This window comes from Schistocerca cancellata, chromosome 7, assembly GCF_023864275.1.
Source record: "Schistocerca cancellata isolate TAMUIC-IGC-003103 chromosome 7, iqSchCanc2.1, whole genome shotgun sequence".
NCBI classification, from domain to species: Eukaryota; Metazoa; Arthropoda; class Insecta; order Orthoptera; family Acrididae; genus Schistocerca; species Schistocerca cancellata.
Window position 1 is genome coordinate 423,278,977 of NC_064632.1, and position 17,646 is coordinate 423,296,622.

Here is a 17,646-nt window from a genome sequence, read left to right on the forward strand (position 1 = left end):
AGAAGTGACGAACGGTACTCAAAAATAGTTGGACGGGTATTCTGTATGTGATCACCTCTGTAGAGGGAATACATTTTTTTACCATTCTTCTCATGGATTTCAGTGTGACATCTGGTTCGCCATAACTAATGTTGATGTTCCCCTCTGAATCGTGCTCTGGACCATAGACAGTGGTAACTAACGATTTCAATCTTTCCCAGCAAATACTTGGCACCTTTTCAGTCAAAAGGTATCTGTCTTTTAGGCTGCTTATAAAAATTATGTTTACGCCATTTTTTTCTCTTAATGCGTTAGGATTTATGTCTGTGTGAAACAGAATCATTGTCTTTTATGCCTCGTCATACATCTTTTGCTTCAACTTGTTCTGAAAAATTGTTGGCTCCTAATACGTCCACTTTTTCACGTAGATGTGGCACTTTTAACTTGCATATTTTGACATTGTAGTTGTAGGTGATAAACAGTCGTGGACCTGGCACTTTGTATCTCAGTGTACGTTTGATTACTTCTAATGTGTGTTGGTGAGTTCCACTTCAGGTGTGCTTCTTTTCATTCTAAAGAAGTGCTACAACTATTCGATAACCTATATGCAAACCGTATGCACAATTGACTATGTTAGTAAGTTTTGTTTTGTATACCGATACCAACTGATGACTTGATTTATACGATGTATATCGTTAGTGTTTTAGATGTGTGTGTGTGTGTGTGTGTGTGTGTGTGTGTGTGTGTGCATGCGCGTGCGTGCGTGTACGATTACACTAGTATGCGTGGCATCAGATGGCTGAAAACTAATATGTGATACTACTTCAACATTTTACGCCGTTTTCAGTTTTTCCTATCACGTACAGTTTTACCGCAGTTTGACTTTAGAGATATATTGCCGTGTCAGAAGGTTAGGCGTATTGTTGGAGAGAAATTTGTCAATACGGGCCTGTATACCTTTAGGCTGTTACACCTGTTGATGCTAGTTGTTAGTTGTGACGCTGAAAGTGTTGCTTATCTAACAGGCTTGGATTACCAGTGCTACATTGTGATTATTCTGTATATTTAAGACGGTATTAATAAATCTCTTTGCCTACTGTTGACAGTTACAACAATATCAACGCGCAAGTGTGTGAGAAAATAAATATTTTCTATTACATTTTTGGGAATCATACAGTGGCTAAGCAGACTTTGTGTAAAAAGCTTACCAAGCCATTTTAAAATGAAACTTGGTGAGCAGGACAAGGGATGGGCGTCAGAGGCAGTTTGCCGCTATTGTATGGAAAGATTAAGCCAGTGTTTTGAAGGGAGCCTAAAACTCACCATAATGACTTTCACTTCTGCGTAGTTAATGTATGGGGCTGCAGTTCGAAAAATAAGAGATAAATTGTGTATCCAAACAGTGATCCAGTCATTAGGCCAGTATGCACATGAAAAAGATCTGATTATTCCTCTTCCTCCAGATGCTGTAGAGAGAACGTGACAGAAGATGATAAAGAAAATGATGTTGATGTAATTTCCGAAGACGATACTGATATCCATCAGCCTAAAGGCGACTCTGCTCCACAACTGTTCTCTCAGAGTACGAGATTTGAAGTTGCTTAAGGAATCTACGGAACTACTTGGCTCCCATTTAAAAAGTAAGAATATACTGGAGCCAGGAACACAATGACTCATCATTCAGACGTAGAGAGAAAGAATTAGTTCATTTATTTTCACAGAACGAGTCACTGGTTTACTGCAATACCGTAAACGATGTAATGCCCTTCTATGGCACTAAACTTGATCCTTCTCAGTGGAGCCTTTTCTAGATTCGTCAACGAGGAGTCTGAAAGCGTGTTACAGCACAATGGGAACGTGTATGGTTCCGTTCTTGTGGCCCATTCATTGAAATGAAAGCGACGTATAAGAACATGAAGATACTCTTAACGAATATCCAGTACGAGGTACACACTTGGCTTATCTGCAGTGACTTCAAAGTTATCGGGATACTATTGGGACAAGCTGGGTTCACAATAATGCCTTGCTTTCTATGCGAATGGGACAATCGGTTAAGGCAAAGACATTGGAGCGTAGGAGTTTGGTCAGAACGGACAAATTTTGTGCCTATAACTAAAAGTATCCTACGAACCGCTCGTAGAACAAAAAAATGTCTTGCTTCCAACTCTACAAATAAAATTAGGCTTGATGAAGTAATTTGTAAAGGCTCTGCCACAGGATGGAACATGCATCAAGCACCTTTCCAAGAAATTTCCCTTCACTGTACGAGATAAATTAAAAACTGGAGTTGTTTTTAGTCCTCAAAGATATTGATGAAGGATGAGGATTCTGAGAAGATAATGAAGAAAAGAGGAGAAGTTGTATGACTGCCTTCTGACCAGTTACTGAGAACTTCCTGTGGAATAACAAAGATCCTAATTAAAAGGCTATTACTGAAAAAAGTTGCAAAATTTCAAGAAGATAGATTGTAACATCAGTGTGAAAGTTCACTTTCTACCCTCAAATATCGACTACTTTCCGGAAAATTTGGGACATTATATTGAAGAGGAGAGTGAACGTTTTCACCGATATATTAAGGAGATGGAGAGGCGGTACCTGCGGCAATGGACAGTAGCTATGCTGGTCGACTAGTGTTGGATGTTGAAGAGGGACAGTCATTATATACAAGGATCTGCAAGGAAATTAAAGAAGAGTAAGTTTAAAAATTAATGGAACACCTATGACTCCTTTCTTTTATACAAGGTAGTCACGAAACAAATTAGAGGAGTACTGAGGAATATTTTTAAATGTATTTTGTTTTTAAATGTGTTTTGGATAAAAACTCACCTTGTGTCAAATGGTGTTAGAATATATTTGTGGGCTCAGAAGTCAAAATCGTCAAAATCTTCCTTCTTATTTTGTGTAAAAATCAGACTTGATAGATAAAAACGGTAATTATTTATAGAATCAGCATAAAAATTGATCCAAGAACACCTACTTTCAACAAATCACCTGATAAAAAGTTTTAAAATGCAGTATTATCGATTGATTTGGCAGTGAGTTGTTGTTCAATAACTTATCATTTCCTTGCTGCTTGCTTCTTGGACATATAACAACATTGCATTGGGATATTTGCTATAATGATTTATTGTGATGATGTCCATACTTTGCCGCGCGGGATTAGCCGAGCGGTGTAAGGCGCTGCAGTCATGGACTGTGCGCTTGATCCCGGCGGAGGTTCGAGTCCTCCCTCGGGCATGGGTGTGTGTGTGTTTGTCCTTAGGATAATTTAGGTTAATTAGTGTGTAAGCTTAGGGACTGAAGACCTTAGCAGTTAAGTCCCATAAGATTTCACACACACACATTTGTCCATACTTTGTTCCATATTTATGGGTAACAACTATGCTGTTTTAAATGACCTGCTAGTAAATAATGACTGATAACAATATCTGACATCTGACATGTTCGTCATATCTTCTACTAACTATCTGCTAGTCATTCCCACTTACAGTTAGTGGCGTGACTAGGGTAACTGGCACCAAGGGCAAACCTCGATTTTCCACCTCCCCCCTCCCCTTGACAACTTCCCGTTTTTGTTTAATCCTCATTGCTGCTTAACCTGTTTATTCGCTTATTGTGATTCAGAAATGCTTAGAAAGTACATATTTCAGTAATTTTGTTTCTTGTACGATACAATTTTAAAAAATCCAAAGTTGCATTGTCTGCAGCAACTCAGTGATTCCTTTCTAATTGTTTCACTTCCAATCAATGTAAAACTATAACAACGAAAGAAATTACAAAACATGCTCTTAAAACTTCCGTTGCGTTGATTACTTGGCGTAACGGAAGGAAGGTTGGGTTTAACGTCCCGTCGACATTGAGGTTGTTAGAGACGGAGCACAAGCTCGGATCTTATCAAGGATGGGAAAGGAATCGGCCATGCCCTTTCTAATGAACCATCCCGGTATTTGCCTGGAGTGACTTAGGGAAATCACGGAAACCAAAGCCCGGATGGGTGGACGCAGGTTTGAACCGTCGTCCTACCGAATACGAGTCCAGTGTCAAACCACTGCTCCACCTCGCTTGGTCTTGGCATAACAGGAGTGTCCGTATATCAAAGACAGAAATTGAGATACAAGCATCTCTGTACCAGAGAGAGGCGGGTCTTAGGGAACTATTGCTGAATACAGTCCATTCGGAACCTGCTCCTGGTTTCATTTCTTACATCTCCGCCCCTTCATATTTTAGTTATTTCCAGTTCCTATTCTTTATTATTTTTCTTCTACTTCTACTGCACCATTATACTCTTTTCCCACTCCTATTTAACCGTCGCCCTTTCCCTTTTCTTTTTCCTTTCCTCATGTCAAAAAGATGCGTGTATCCAGGGCATGCGCCTCGGCTGCCATACCCTACTTACGTCACTGCTTACAATGCATTGCTGGTTGGGCATTTGTGTTGGTAAACACTTGATCCCTGGTATTTGAGTCACTAGGATGTTTGGTTCCCTAAATTTCCTTCAAGAGTGTTCGTTCTTTTGTACACAATATAGAGACTTTATTACCATGTTATTTTAAGTGTATATGTCATCGTGTTTTCTTTAGAATTACGTTGTCAATGTAGATACGTGTATCTCTATCTTCTTCTTAATTCACTCTGTCTCTTCATTGTGTTGTGAAGTACTTATTTTTTTATCTGTTTCTTCATCGGTGTCTCCTTTTCATAATACCACTAGCTAAGTACAGTCTTATTTGTCCTATTTAACAAGGACTCCATCTCAGCGCACCATACTCTGGCTGTACGGGTGATACGATGTGGAGAATAATATTGTGCTTGTTATAGAGGCTGGTTTGTGCGTGTCAGGATGGTAGCAGGTGGGCGTCCGGGGTGTTTTTCCTACACGTAAAATGATAAATGCCAGGATTCAGGAAAAAATGGGTTTTATTCCCAAGAACTACCATTAAGGGATGCAATGTTCGTGAAAATTGTCTACGACCGCGGAGTGAACCGCACTTGATATGGGAAGAGCATTTCGCCCTCAATAGCAAGGACTGGTGGACACGTCCAGAGAGTAAGGAAGCTGGCAGGCAAATGAGCGACTCGCTGTTGTGGCCGCTACATCGCCGACCCTCTTGCGTACCTCATGTGACGGCACCCGGTCCTCTCATTGGGTTTGTGGCAGAAAGTTGGCGCCTCTCATTCAGCAATACCGTGGTAGTGTCCCTAGCTCAGCGTAACAGCGTGGGAGTCAGCCACAAGTACTGCGGAGTAGTTTACGTAACTGCTCAAGCCACTGGCTGAGGCTAAGTCAAAATGATGGGAGCAGAATACAATAAAAGTTTTTTACCATTTTCACCCGTTGCCATGTACCAGGTTTATAGCACGTATTGAACAAGTATTTAGGCTTTCCTTTGTGATTGTTATCTCTAGAAGGACTTTCGTTTTTCCTTATCTACTATGAATTTCAAGTTCATGTGTCTTACTTATTCTGATTTACATGTTTCTGGATTTCCATCTGAGCTGTCATTTTCTTTACACGACTTTTCAACAACATCCCTGATTGTCTTCTTTAGGTGTCGAGCACAGATTTCGTTGCTCTCTGTTCGGGTTTGAGCCATACTGCAAAAAGGAGCACACCACGCCGTGTTCTAAGGGAATCCAGCAGTCCCACAGAAAGTTACAACCAACCATGACATACCGTAAGCAAATGTTATAAATAAAGGAAGTGCCTTAAGGCAGTACGCTTCATCAAAAATGTATTAATGAGCACTTCTCTGTGAGAGAGAGAGCGAGAGAGAAAGAGAGAGAGAGAGAGAGAAGCAGTGATAGAGACAGGGAGAAAGAAAGAAGGGAGACAGAGAGAGAGAGAGAGAGAGAGAGAGAGAAAGGCAGCGATAGAGACAGAGACAAAGAGAGGGAGAGAGGGAGGGGGGGAGGGAGAGGGAGGGATCATCAATAAGTTTTCTGACGTGATTTAAGTAAACTGAGAGTAGACACGTAATTTATTTAAATTAAGCCTTTGTCTCTCTTAAATTGTCCGCTACTCGGATTTCTTACTCTGCTGCTTGCACCACAATGCTAGTATCGCTGTTTTACATCTGATCTTTAAATCGGGGGGGGGGGGGGGGGGAGGGAATAAGACAACGCTTGTATTCTTTTCTTCAGATCTTTGTTTAACAATTCTGTCCAACATGGAGCATCCCACGTTTTTCATCTACATTTACATTCACATACATACTCCTTAAGCCACCGTAGAGTACACCACTAGTCATTTCCTTTCCTGTTCCAGTCGCAAATAGGGCGATGGAAAAACGACTATCTGTAATCCTCCGTACGAGCCGTAATTGCTGTCATCTTATCTCCGTGGTCCTAAGGCGAAATGAACGTTAGCCGCTGTAGAATCGATCTGCAGTCGGCCCAAATACCGGTTCTACAGATTTCCGCAATAGTGCCTGGCGAAAAAAAACGTCGTCTTTCCACCAGCAATTCCCATTTGAGTTCAAGAAGCAGATTTCCGCAATAGTGCCTGGCGAAAAAAACGTCGTCTTTCCACCAGGAATTCCCATTTGAGTTCAAGAAGCATACACATCGTATGAGCTACACATCCGGTTTGTTGATCAGTAGATTATCTTTCTACCAGCAAGTAGATCTTTCAGTTTCGTCGAAGGGATTGATATACATTGGAAACCATACTTTCAAAGAATTCTCCCGATCCCGGCAAAAGTGGCACCAGCGCACACAAGGTTTGCGATTCTCGCTTCTTCTTCTTGAGTGTCGTTTCTCTCTACAGACAGTGTTGACTTATGATGTAGGACACACTCGATCTGTCTTCATGGTACCTGTTTCTTTCGAAAAATTTTCTTCGGTGTGAAAGTTCTTTGCGAGGATAAATTTAGTTCTACATCTATATCTACATGGATACTATGCAAATCACATTTAAGTGCCTGGCAGAGGGTTTATGGAACCCCCTTCACAATTCTCTACTATTCCAATCTCGTATAGCGCGCTGAAAGAACACCTATATCTTTCTGTACCAGCTCTGATTTCCCTTATTTTATCGTGGTGATCGTTCCTCTCTATGTAGGTCGGTGTCAAAAACATATTTTCGCATTCGGAGGAGAAAGTTGGTGATTGGAATTACGTGAGAAGATTCCGTCGCAACGAGAAACGCCATTCATTTAATGATGTCCAGCCCAAATCCTGTATCATTTCTGTGACACTCTCTCCCATATTTCGTGATAATGCAAAACTTGCTGACCTTCTTTGAACTTTTTCGATGTACTCCGTCAGTCCTATCTGGTAAGGATCCGACACGGCGCAGCAGTATTCTAAAAGAGGACGGACAAGCGTACTGTAGGCAGTCTCTTTAGTATGTCTGTTGCATTTTCTAAGTGTCCTGCCAATGAAACGCAGTCTTTGGTTAGCCTTCCCCACAACAGTTTCTATGTGTTCCTTCCAATTTAAGTTGTGCGTAATTGTAATACCTAGGTATTTAGTTGAATTTACGGCTTTTAGATTAGACTGATTTATCGTGTAACCGAAGTTTAACGAGTTCCTTTTAGCACACATGTGGATGACCTCACACTTTTCGTTATGTAGGGTCACCTGCCACTTTTCACACCATTCAGATATCTTTTCTAAATCGTTTTGCAGTTTGTTTTGTTCTTCTGATGACTTAATTAGTCGATAAACGACAGCGTCATCTGCAAACAACCGAAGACGGCTGCTCAGATTGTCTCCCAAATCGTTTATATAGATAAGGAACAGCAAAGGGTCTATAATACTACCTTGGGGAACGCCAGAAATCACTTCTGTTTTACTCGATGAGTTTCCGTCATTTACTACGAACTGTGACCTCTCTGACAGGAAATCACAAATCCAGTCACATAACTGAGACGATATTCCATAAGCACGCAATTTTACTACTAGCCCCTTGTATGGTACAGTATAAAAGCTGTTCCGGAAATCCAGAATAGTTGTATGTAAAGAGTGTCGTCTTGCGATATTTCCAGATTTGTAACGTTTTTTTTACGATTTGGAGTAGCTTTCTGATCGATCATTAATTTCTTTGAGCTAGTTCTTCCCTTTGACGGCGACGAGAAACAGTCGCTAGATAGGCGAGCAGTGTGTTCCGATAAACAGTTTGATTGGAGTGCAGACAGCGAGCTACTAAATCCGTCCTCCACACTATACAGGGTGTCCCATTTATCTTGACCACGCTAAATAACCGTTTGTCCAGATGCAAATTACTAAATGTTTCGAGCAAATGTTCTTTAGCCCTCAGGGAGACATCTATCAGCATGATTGCCATCGTTGTAGCTTTGTTTTTTACAAAGATATGAACAGCGGTATGACTTTTTTAAATGGCACACTGTATTTTTTATTCGCTAATTCATTTCCTCTCCTAAAGACATATTCAAAAATGTATCACAGTGTACTATTCACTGAAACACAAAATTATTAACTACATAACACAACATTGACTTTGAGCCTGGGATCACAAACTCGTCCACTTGCTAGAGTTGTCAGAAAACAAATGAAAACCAAACAAAAACACAACACAAAATTGACTTTGATTCTCCTGTACCACTGACCAGGAGTAGAACATTCAAAGGTGCTCAAAGTGGTGACCCTGGACACCGACACACTGGTGCACTCGTTGAGTGAAAGAATTATTTACTGCTCCCAGTGTTGCCTGCTGAAGAGAATTGCAAGCAAGCACGATACGTTCCTGCATGTCCTCGGAAGTTGTTGGAATACCGCGATAGACAACGTCTTTAATTCATCCCCAAACAAAAAATTCCAGAGGATTCAAATAAGGAGACCTAGCAGGCCAAGAAACTGTTCCTCCTCGACCAATCCATCTGGCAGGATACCTTCGGTTCAGAACACGACGTGCACGCAAGGCATTATGTGCTGGATATCCATCGTGTTGATACCACATAAGCCGGCTGGCGTGACCGAGCGGTTCTAGGCGCTTCAGTCTGGAACCGCGACCGATCGGTTCTAGGCGCTTCAGTCCGGAACCGCGCTGCTGCTACGGTCGCAGGTTCGAATCCTGCCTCGGGCATGGATGTATGTGATGTCCTTATGTTAGTTAGGTTAAGTAGTTCTAAGTTCTAGGGGACTGATGACCTCAGATGTTAGGTCCCATAGTGCTCAGAGCCATTTGAACCATTTGATACCACATAAGCATTCTGGTTCTTAGCGGCACTTCATCCAGAAGAGGAGGAAGCATTCGTCTGAGGAAGTTGGCATACGTGTGCCGTTTAGACTACCATTGATGAAATAAGGACCAATAATTGTAGTACCAAGCATCCCACACCAGACGTTATCTCTCCATTGGCGCTGATGTTCCACTTGTCTAAGTAATCGTGGGTTGTCGCTGGACCAATAATGGATGTTCCTTGTGTTTACCTGTCCTTTGTTTGAGAAGGAACATTCATCGGTAAACAGAACATTGGAGAAGAAGTTCGGGCTGGCGAAGATTTGCTGCTGTGCCCACTGACAGAACCGTACACGATTCTGGAAATCATTCCCATATAATTCTTGATGTAGATGTACAATGGTAAAGATGTAACCGGTGACGTGTAAGAATACGATGTACACTGGTTTTAGGAATGCCAATCTCGTGTTCAAGCTGTCGTGCGCTCACATGTGGATTCATAGCAACGGAAGCGAGAACAGTAACTTCGACAGCTTCGTCTGTGCGAATGCTACTACGATTGCGTTGTCGTGGGTTGAAACTTCCCGTTTCCTGAAGCGTCGCAACAACACGAAAAAATATCCGTCGGGAAGGTGGGTTCTTGTCAGGATATCGCTCTCTGTACAGTTCCGCTGCCTGCGTAGCATTTCACCTACCTCCAACAACAACAACAACAACAACAACAACAGCAATGAAAGAAACGTTATGTCGATGCAGTTTGTAGGAAGGACAGCCTTTACTGTATGCCTGCTCAACACAACAGTATTTAAAAGGACTAAACTACTGTACTAAATGTAGCCGTACATAAGAAAACAATATTGCAATTACTGTTCTGCTAACTTACATTCCCCATAGATGAGTAGCATTTCTACCTTCTCTTCGTTGGTGTACATTCTACTCTCACAACTCTTCCACTGACGATGGTTGACGAATGACGAGTGTGCATTCTACTTATGTTTACATTTGTCCTGTGTCAACGTCAGCACGTGGATGTGTTCCATTACCCCGAGTACCTGCACTAAGCGCTGGGAGAGTCAGCGTCAGTGTTGTGTTATGTAATTAATAACTTTGTATTTCAGTGAATGGTACACTGTGATAAATTTTTGAATAGGTCTTTAGGAGAGGAAATCTAATACCGAATAAAAAATACAGGTTGTCATTTAAAAAAGCCATACCGCTGTACATATCTTTGTAAAAAAACAAAGCTGCAACAAAGGCAATCATGCTGATTGATGTCCCCCAGGCGGCTAAAGAACATTTGCTTGAAACATTTTGTAATTTTCATCTGGACAAACAGTTATTTAGGGTGGTCAAGATAAATGGGACACCCTGTATACCCAGGGACAAATACTCTCTAATTGTGATGCACATTAATTAAGATAAATACGATAACGCCTTACAGTATAGTTATGCGTCAGTGGAAATCAGTTAGAATAAATGATAATTGTAGGGCAAACATTTTTAGCAATAGTTTACGAGACATTACCGGGTATGCAATTTATAATTGACCAAATATTGGCATAGAATTTAATGTAATTCCGTAATAAATCCATCTCACTATTTTAAAACGTCTTCAACATAAGGTGCGAATCAGAAAGCACGTTAATCAGTCAGGTAAAAAAAGAACAAATAAAGATCCTGCAGTAGTTGCACACTACAAAAATACTCAAAACTACAAAGAAAATCTACTAAAAATCAAGGAACATGCACATTATGCCAGACACCAGTAATCCCAAAAGCAGACTTAAAGCTACATGTAAAACGAGAGACAAGACAGCAAGCCACAGAATATACAACACAGTAATTATTTACAGCATGACAATTATATAAAATCGTCATAACTTCTAGACGGTTTGCGTAGGACGCTGAAACTGCATGTTTGACCGAGGGCCATGGTGGGAATTAGTATGCTCATTGTTGCTTGGTTTAGTGATGAAGTTCATTTTCGTTTGGATGGGTTCGTCAATAAGCAAAATTGGCACATTTGAGGGACTGAGAATCCGTATTTCGCGATCGAGAAGTCTCTGCACCCTCAACCGGTCTCTGTGTGGTGTCACAGAATAATCAGTGCGATAATCTTTGATGGCGCGGTGACTATCAAACGGTACGGAAGGTTTTGGAAAATATCTGGTTCATGCAAGACAGAGTTAGATTCTATCGCAGCAGAAGAGTGTTTGATCTTCTGGAGGAGCACTTTGGAGCCTCTGGGGTACCCAGAGGCCACTGGCATGGGTCTCGATTGTCCGCCATATTCTCCAGATCTGAAAACATGCGATTTCTTTTTATGGGACTATATTGAAGACAAGATGTACAGCATTAATCCCAAACCATTTCTGAGCTGAAAACTGCCATTCAGGAGGCCAGCGACTGCATTGATGTTCCGACACTTCAGCGGTCATGCAGAATTTCGCTATTCTTCTGCTCCACATCATCGCTAATGCTGGCAGCCATATCGAACATGTCATAAACTAAATCCGAGTACCTTTAGTGACGTTTACATGTTGAATAAAGTGTGTTCAATCCGTAGTTTATAAACAATTTACTTTTTTATGTAGTTTAATAATGGTATCCCTGTAAACAGAAGAGCCATAAATCATCAATCACAGGTAACAGAAGTATTTAATAATCATTTCTTAATTGTTATAGAAAATTTAGGACCGAACATTCCAGCCCTTACAGAACGGTAATACGCGTATATTAGATGTAGGCCTAACGTCATCAATGGCATCAGTATAGAAGCAGACATTAGAGGTATGTTTACTAAAGTTAAGGCTAGAAGAGGGTTTCTGCTAGAGGACGAAGATAAGCAAATGTTAGCGTCTCACTTAGACGAAGAATTGGCATCATTTAGTTCCAGTGTGATGGACATAGAGGAATTATGGGAGTAGTTTAAAAGGGTTATAAATCATGCATTGGAGTAAGATGTGCCTAGTAAGTGGATTAAGGATGGAAAGGCCAACAGTGCTATGATAAAGCTGAGCCTGCTGCATTTTGTTTCTGCGAGTTTGCATATATTAAGGGGCAAATCTATTGTTCTGTTTACTTGATTTATGATCCCCTAATGGTTGATTTATGACCCCTGGGGATGTTATAGCCTTCTGGAAAATCTCACATCCCACACCTTGCCCTCCAACTCCTCCTCCTCCACTCCTCTGGGAAATCCCCACCCCTTTCCTCAGTATAAGTACACTGTTGATATAAAATTAATTGACTAATTAATAAAGCTGATTAATTAAGTAATCCCTCCCCATCTGGGAAATCTCCAGACCTCTCCTCCCCAACTTCTCCACCCCCATCTGGAAATTGGAAGGAAAAAGATTCAGTCTTTACTGGAGAGGAAGGATCTCATGAGACGAAATTCAAATCAGTGTCAGTACTAATAATGTATTGACGCTTATTCTCTATTAAATCAGTTTGTGGTACAAAGGGCTCCTCCACCTGGATACATCTCACGTCTTCCCGCACTTCCCATGATGTAATAACTGTGAGCATTGAGAAATGTAATGAACTGCGACCATGATACTAAATACCACCAACCACAGATCCGATGTCAGCCTCCTTTTATGTCGCAGCTCTAAACAAAGCATCAGGTTTCGGCAGTCTTTTCATATCTACAGAGAGGCAAGTTAAGTGTCTATCTTTTTCGTCTTTTCCTCGAAACACATTTATTAAATTTCTCGAATGCCGTTGTGTTTAAGAGGATTAACCTTGCGATCTGTAATGGTAAATTCATTCAGTCTGTAGTGCAGTAGTTGTTCACTGAACAGGCAGCAACATGGTTTATTAACGTATCAGTGTCCACTGCTGACACATCAGGAGGGCAGCAAGTTGCATATCTTGGATTCTGTCTACTTTTATAGTTTACTTCCTCAGTTAGACTTACTAGGATGGTTGGGATGTGTACATAATGTGTGCAGATGCAGGAGGAGATGGCTGCAGTTCGCAAATAGCTGAAGACCCTTTGGCTACAGTCAGTCACCTTCGGACTGCTGCCTCAGGGTTTAGCAGTAGCAGTGAATCTGGCATGTCACGTGGAACACCACAGGTGAAGCTTGTTTCGCCCAAAGGCTCTGCTGCCAAAGCACCTCGTATGGATCTGCCTTCACCACAGGGTGAGTTGTGAGTGGCACTGCATTTCCGTCGCTCGATACTGAGGGCCAATGTGGAGACTAGCCTTTCACCCTGTGAGTTGACAAGTGACTGCTGCTTTTACAGGGTTCGAGTAGACACGTGGGGGGAGAGGGGTTTACCGGTTATAGGGAGTTACAAAGAGTTGTGTACATAGTTCCACGTAGTCAGCACATACACAACTTTCCCACTAGAGCGCGCCCCGCTAAGCACAACAGCGCAGGCGCAGCGCTCGTCCATCTCTGCACTACGAGATGGCGCGTCCGTAGAGATGGACCAAATTCTGCTTCCGCCAATCCGCGTATTAATATGTAACGCAGCCAATGAGATTGCTGCGTACACAGTCATGAAGATAAATGTATAGACACTTTTGTCAAGTATCAGAGATATATGTGAGAATAAGATGAACGTACCAATAGCAAAGGAACTTCAGATTGTCGATTGTAAATAGCATCCAGAACCAAGTTAAGTAATTTTTATGCTTGTTATTATTTTAATAAATGTGTGTGAAAATTAATCAATTTCTGTTTAAAGTTGGTCACCGTCAATCTGCTACTCTAAGCGTGCAAGTGGCATTTCTATCGTCTGACCTAACGGCAGAAGATAAACACACCACGATAAGACCACGAGACATATTGCTGACACTCGCCTACTTCGTTATTAGAGCGACAAGTCAAATAATCTGATGGTGTGTGTACTGAAGGTCTTACAGTACGCTCACCACACAAAGTTGGGCGTGCTATAGGGCCCCTAGACAGATAGCGTTCAGGGCTGGAAAGGACGCCAACGTGCGCTTGGTATGACTGCCAGGAGGCATCATCCGAGATGTGAAGTCGGCCCTCTCTGCGGGTATCGAGCATGCAAGTTGCAGTCGTCTGCAAGGTGTGGTTCACGTGGGCACCAAAGAAGTCTGTCATATGGTTTCTAAGGCCATCCTCACTTTCAGATGGTTCAAAAATGGCTATGAGCACTATGGGACTTAACATCTGAGGTCATAAGTCCCCTAGAACTTAGAACTACTTAAACCTAACTAACCTAAGAACATCACACACATCCATGGCCGAGGCAGGATTCGAACCTGCGACCGCAGCAGTAGCGCGGTTCCGGACTGAAGCACCTAGAACCGCTCGGCCACCGCGGCCGGCTCATCCTCGCTTTATACAGGTGGCTAGTGGAGGTGGTGAAGACTGCAAGCAGGGTGCAAGCGTTGTTCCCAGAGTTGATCGGGGACCTTTGGTTTGAAGCCGAATGAAATGTCTCAGCGAAAGGCTTCGTCGACTCTGTGACGGCCTTGACTGCAGATGTCTAGACCTGCGTTATCAGGTGGGGATTTGTAGGACTCCCACTGTCTGGTAAGGGGTGCACTACTCATAGGAAGCAGCTACTCGGGTAGCAGAGTACTTGTAGAGTGCAGATGGCAGCTTTTAAGGCTAGATGGTAGTTTGACGTACTCTGATGGACTTTCGCCGGTCGATATGCAGCAAGGGAAGTAAGACTGCGTTCAGAGTAAAGACACTTCGACTGTCAAAATTTCATCAGTAAACTGTCGAAGTATTTATAACAAAATTCCGGAATTTACTGTCCCCCAGGAAAGTTATCGAGCTCAGATTGTTCTTGCAATCAAGAGCTGGCTGAGACCTGAAGTGGAAGGCTCTGAGATATTCAGTGAGTCGTGGAACGTATCTCGGAGAGACAGATTAGAAGCCATAGGAGGGAGAGTCTTTATTGCAGTTGATAAAAATGTCTCTATTGAGATCGAAGTGGAGTGCGACAGTGAAGTTATCTGGTCATGTAAAGAAGTGTAGGTGAAACGAAGTTTTTGTTACGTGTTTTTACCGGCCACCCTATTCCACTGTGACAGCTCTAGAGTCATCCAAAGGAAGTCTACGGTCAGGAGCGCTTAAATATCCAGATCATGCACTAGTAGTTGCAGGCAACTTTAACCCACCAAGTACAGACTGGGATGGATTCACTGCGGAGTGTACAGACATACAGTCGTGCGAAATTCTTTTGAACACGTTTCCTGAAAAGCGCCTTGAGGAGCTAGCTCGGCAGCCCACACGTAATGGAAATAGTTTAGATGTGGTAGCTACATATAGGCTGGATGTTACCGACAATGTCAGTATAGAAATGGGGATTAGCGAACATGATGTCATTATAGCATTTATGATTACGAAAGTCAATAAATCACTCTAGAAGGCTACGAGAGTGTTTAGGCTAGATAGAGCAGATAAGCAGTTGTTAGCATCTCACTTAGAGAGTGACCTGATGTCATTTATTTCAAGTAAAATGGAAGGGATTATGGGCAAAGTTCAAGCAGATTGTGAATCGTAATCTGGAGAGTTACGTGACTAGTAAGTGGCTAAGGATGGAAAATACCTAACATGGCTTAATAACGAAATTTGGAAGGTGCTGAGAAAGCAGAGGCTGTTGCACTCTTGCTTCAAAAGAGAACGCACGAATGACGACAAGCAAAGGTTAGAAGAGATTCACGCGTCTGTGAAAAATCTATGCGCGAAGCATACAACAATTATCACCATCACACCTTAGCAAAACATCTGGCAGAGAACCTGAGTAAATTCTGGTCCATTCTGTCCCCAGTTGTAGACACTAAAATGAAAGCAGAAGTTTTAAATCTAATGTCCAAGAAATCGATCAAGTAGGAGAATCATATAAACATAGCATCATTTGAGCATCGGACAGATTCCCGTATGGACGACATAGCAATATGCATCGCTGGCATAGAGAAACAAGTGAAAGATTTTAAAGGAAATAAATAACTAGGTCAGGATGGAATCCCAGTTCGGTTTTACAAGGAGTACTCAATGGCACTGACCATCACCCATCTAGCACTTATCGCGAATCTCTCACCCAGCACAGAGTCCCAAGCGACTAAAAATAGTGCAGGTGACTCCAGAATACAAGAGGGGTAAAATAACGGACCCGCAAAATTATATTCCAATATCCTTAACTTTCAGAATGATGGAGAGCAGCAATCAGTCGTCCTTTCCTGTGAGGCTTTATCAAAGCAAATCCAGATTTCGGCTAGTAACTAGCCATTATCAGTGCTAAAAAATACATGAAGTACATAGTCAGGTGACAGCACAAAAATTACAAGTCGTGGTATAACCTATATCGCTTGTACATTAGATAACGTACGAGAATGTACTGTTTTTTATATGTCCTAGTACGTCAATCGCCTGTTGTTCGGGCTCATGTCACAGTTCACTCAAGACTGCTGAATAACGAAGGTAGGCTTTGCAGAGAACACAGCGGTTGGCTGTATGGCGCCCGCTGTATAAACTATTTAATGCGTGGTAAAAAGGTTCTGGTCTCTAATAAAACTTGAAATTTGCATAGAAGTAACACAAAATAAAACACAAGTAAAATTATTGACGTTACTGTCTGACTTATTGCCACATTTAACAGTTAACATTAAATGATGTTAAACATGCCAGATTCGCTCCTTGTGAGCCAATTGGTTTGTTACTCTTTAAAAACAGAGAGGTAAAGTCAGATTCATAAAATCTTTTAAAATATTTACAAAACACTAGGAGGCTTATGATGAATGCTGCGACTATTAGAATTGATTTGATTGCAATATTTTTGCTTTTGTACTATTTTCTCTATATTTAATCGGGGCGATGGGGAATTTGGTTCGTCTTACTTACTGAATAGTTCATAGATGGCGCCACACATCAGCACGATAGATAGTTTGTAAATATTTTAAAAGATTTTATGAATCTGAAGTTACCTCTGTGTTTTTAAAGAATAACAAACCAAATGGCTCACACAGAGCGAATCTGGATTTTTTTCATCATACAATGTTAACTATTAAATGTGGGAGGAAGTCAGACAGCAACGTCAATAACTGTGCTTTTATTTTATTTTGTGTTATTTCTATGCAAATTTTAAGTTTTATTAGAGACCAGTACTGCTTTACTAGGAATGTTATGCACTATGTAGTTCATATAGAGGCTGCTGCAAAGCCTACCTTCATTATACAGTAATCTTGAATGAACTGTGACAGGAGCCTGAACAACAGGGGATTGAGATCCTAGGAGATGTACGGAAACTCTGAGATACTGGTAGGTAACCTAATGTACAAGCGACATAGGTTATCCCACGAGTTGTAATTTTTTGTACTATCACCTGACTATGTATTTCTTGTATTCTTTCAGCATTGATAATGCCTAGTAACTAACCGAAATCTAGATTAGCTTTAATAAAGCCTGAAAGAAAAAGATGGCTGATGCTGTTCTCCATCATTCTGAAAGCAAATCAAGTAACTTTACTTCCAAAACAGTCGCCATATATCGAAGTTCTTGCATGAAGGAACGTTTGAGAACACAAGCACC